Source organism: Carlito syrichta, unplaced genomic scaffold (assembly GCF_000164805.1).
Source record: "Carlito syrichta isolate Samal-C Ts95f unplaced genomic scaffold, Tarsius_syrichta-2.0.1 Scaffold307093, whole genome shotgun sequence".
NCBI lineage: Eukaryota > Metazoa > Chordata > Mammalia > Primates > Tarsiidae > Carlito > Carlito syrichta.
The window spans coordinates 199,588-203,346 of record NW_007251189.1 but is presented as its reverse complement, the minus strand read 5'-3'; the positions used below and the strand labels follow the sequence as shown (position 1 = coordinate 203,346).

Sequence of the window (3,759 nt, the reverse complement as noted above, 5' to 3'; positions counted from 1 at the left end):
GTCCCCAGCCCGGGGTACAAAGCGCGGGGCAACCCCGGCTGAGCGGCGGACACTGGGACGAACGCCGGCAGCCCCACATCTGCCGACCACCCAGAGAGTGCGCCCAGGGCGCGCCGAGGGCGCACGCCGCGGCCACGGGTCCCGCAGCGGTTCCGGAGGCCCCCGAAACCTGCGATCTGGTCGAGGGTCCGGCGGGCCAGAGCCCAAGAGGGAACCCGGACCCCGAGACCTGGCCGGCTTGCATAGGAGACAAAATCAGGCGGGTGAACGTGGGGCGTCACGGCACTCTTGGTGACGGTCTAGGGTGGGTCTACGGGCCAAGGTGGCCGGGAAGGAGAGTCCCAGGGGGCGGAACAGGCGCTGTTTGGGTTATTCTTTTTTTAAAGTGATGTTTAATGTCATCATCACGCCCAGTTCCAGAACTGGAAGCCGCCCCGACTTTCTCTGGCCGCGCTATTTCCTCCACCGCAGAGGCTTCCAGGCTGCTCCGGGGTTCCCCGGCCCGGGAGGCCAGAAGGGAGGAGACCCCATTCCGGTTCCAGCCTCCCGCCGACCCCGGGCGGGGAGCTTCCCCGGAGGCGGCCCGGGGCGGAGTGCGACGTCAGCGGCGGGCATGGAATCGTTTCCGAGGGAAAAAGCAAAAGCTAACGGGGAAGCCTCCGAAGCACCCCGGAGCCCTGTGAACACGACGTCCAGTGCATTTATTTGGGTCGTAATCGTCTCCGCCAAGCCCACAAAATATTTACGACTCGCATCTCAGCGCTGTACACGCTGTAAAACTGGGGACTGGATTTTGGCTGACGGCTCTCCCGGGTGTGTGTTCTCGCTCGCTCTCTCTCCCCCTCGCTCTCTGTCTACATACATACACGCGCTGGTATTACAGACACACGCCCTCATTACATCTCTGTGTATAATTCACAATATTTCACCGCATCTGGCTGTAAGAAGGGTTTTATAGCTTCCCCGAGAGTCGCCCGTGGCCTTGTATCCAAGCCGCAGATAGAAAGCTCAATTTAACTCCAAATAAACGGTGAAGTCGCAGTTCGGTGGACGCAGAGGGAGTGCTCGATTTATGCCACTACACATACATGAAGTCGCAGATCGGCGTCTCTCCACCGATCGCGGAGGCCCCAGGTAGGTGAAGCCGCCGGGCTTCTAGGAGGCCTCGGTGGACTGGCCCGAAGGGACCTCCCTTCCCCAGGCAGACTGGCGGCCAGGCGGCTGCTTTTCCTCTGGGCAGTCTGGGAGTGGCTTCCCCAAAGCAGGCCTTCACCCTGGCGGGACCCCGCGCCAGGCCCAGCTCATGTGCAGGCGTTGGGCATGGGCTTGTCCTTGCGCCCAGGCCAGGGCCGCGCATCGGACGGACCGGGAGCGGCGCGGGTGGAAACGACCCGAGAGGAACAGCGCCAGCCACCCGAGTCTCAGGCCGGCGCTGTTCGCCGCCTAGAGCTGGGTGTACATTCTTCGTTGGATTTAAATATTGAGGACTATTTGGTAACAAGAAGGGGGGGGCGCGCTTGGCCATTGGGTAGGAAGCTGGGTCCAGGAGAGCAGTGGAAAATATCGACCTAAAAGCAGGCTCGGCTGATGAGAAGCCCGCCTCCAGACGCCTGCTGCCGGCTGAGCGCCCACGAGTGTTTGTGAATATTATCACACAGCACCCAGTGCGTGTCTTTTCGATCAAAGAAGCAGGGAACCAATGATTCAAGAACACACAATTCAAAGGGCCTTATTGAAAGCCCGATTTTTGCCTGACCTTTCCGTTTCAAAATCCAACGTCAGGAGGCAGGAGGAGAGAGAGAAGCCCACAAACGAAAGAGAGGGGTTGGTGCCCGCAGGGCTCGGCCCAGTTGGCTGACTTGGGTCCTGAAGGGCCGAGGCCTTGCGGGCAGTGTCCGGATCTTCCTTGGCCAGGGCAGAGGGGCAGTGCGTCCTGCCAGAGCCGCTGGGACGCGCGCCCGGCCAAACCCAGGCAGGGATGAGCCGGCGGCGAAGGCGCCCAGCCCTTCCTTGGAGACGGCGTGCGCTTCTCCCCGCGCTCCCCGAAATCGCCCTCCACGCGGGCTGTTGTGTCGCCTCGCTCGGGGCAGGTTCTACTTTAAACGCCATCGCTGTCGCCCCCTCCAGCCGCCGAGTCTAGACAGACGGCGGCGGCGGGGCCTTGGTCTCTTGTCTTTGCGTCTTGCTCTGTGTCACTCCGGGAACAATTTATTGGTCTAAAGCCGTCTAATTCTGCCTCTTTGATCTCCTGGCCTTCGTGTTTGCTTCCTCTTCCTTTTACTTTCTTAGGTTTTTATTTCCTGCCAGAAGGCGATGCTATTCGGATTATCTGGATTTTATTCCTCCCATCTTAACCCCTCCATTCCCTGTCCCAGTCATGGTATCATCTGATTCGCCATAAAGGGCATCCCGGGATATGGTCCCCTCCAGGGTTCCTGGACTCCCTCGGAGGAGGCCATACAGCGCCCACCTGCCCCGGCAGCCCCTGCCTCCCCACCCAAGCCCAGGCGATTCACCCTGCAGGACAGGGGCTCCGTGGAGTCCCGACATGAACCCTCCCTCCGCCTTTTGTGTTCCTAGGACCCCCGAGAGGGTGCGGTAAACAGGGGTGGCCTGGACCCTCTGAAAGTGATGGGAAGTGCTTTGTACACAAGGAACCAGACTCTATAATTTAGAGGAGAATTTCCAGGGCAATTCCATTGTAAGGTCGGGTTTATGGTGTGTAATCGAGCCGGGCAGTAAAAGGTGGCCAAGCTTCCAGCGTGGCCTGTGCAGTTTATGAGGCATTTAGGGAAGGGTCCTCCCCACCATCCTCCACCCCACGGTGGGAGGCCGGGGCTTCAGCGGGTCTAACGTAGTGCAGGGGTCGGAGGCCTGGGAAGCAGGAGTTGAAGTCTCCCTCGGGAGGAGTGAGAGTGCTGTGCGCTCTGCTCTCTGTGAGCTCATAGTTGGATAGGTGCAGGCTCCCGAGCTGGGTAGCCTTTGTTTTTTAAAAGACATGGGGGTCCAGAGTGGGTTGCAGTCCCCAAGCCGCAGCCTCTCCAAATCAGTTCTAAAGCGTGCATTGCTCCCACGCACCCAGACCCATGAAATGAAGGCCTGGGGATGTCTTGGGTGAAGGTTGCCAGAAACTCCCGGCACTGGGAGTGCCTGGAAAGGTGCGATCCTGAGGTTCCTCCAAGCTGGGGGAAAGAAACCCGGTTCCCCGTGAGCCAGGGGGGACCAGGGACCGTAGGGAGGACAAAGGAGTCTTCAGCCATTTATCCAGCTGCCGGAGGCCAGCCAGGTGCCCAGGAGCAAACGCACACAGCTTGCAGCGCTGCAGTGTCCAAGAGGAAGGGGGGGGCCCACGTTAATAAATCTGTTGGCAAATGAGGCTCATTAATAGATAAATATTTCACTGCTTCCTTTAGGGCGGATAAACAGTGTGCCGCCGATTAAGGAAAGGAAGCTGGGAGACGTTGACTTTATTCGAACCACATGGTTCCAGTTTGTGGTGGCATTTTCGCCGCAGCTGTAAGCGACGCTGCGCCTGCCCCGTCTGGATGCGAGTCTAAGTCCGGCTTGTCGCCCACTGGACCTGGGTGAGGGGAGACTGGGCACAGAGTCGATCCGCGCATAGCGGAGACCTGCCCACAAGGCCACCGTGGGGCGGGCGGGCGCAGAGACCCTTCCAGGGGCTGGGCGGAGGACAGAAGAGGGGACAGGGAGGACGCACGGGCTCGGTCCGGAGTTCACCCCCAGGCGCGAGGGGGCCGT

General features: G+C 60.2%; 1 protein-coding gene across 1 annotated transcript in view; it reads left to right on the top strand.

Annotated features, from left to right (window-relative positions):
* The first annotated feature begins 2,771 nt into the window (after positions 1–2,771).
* Positions 2,772–3,759, top strand: part of HOXA7 (homeobox A7) — a 3,301-nt gene continuing 2,313 nt past the window's right edge. The window contains exons 1-2 of the mRNA XM_021715418.1: positions 2,772–2,881; positions 3,414–3,584. The gene's annotated coding sequence lies outside the window, so the exon portion shown is untranslated. The remainder of the gene's footprint in view (positions 2,882–3,413; positions 3,585–3,759) is intronic.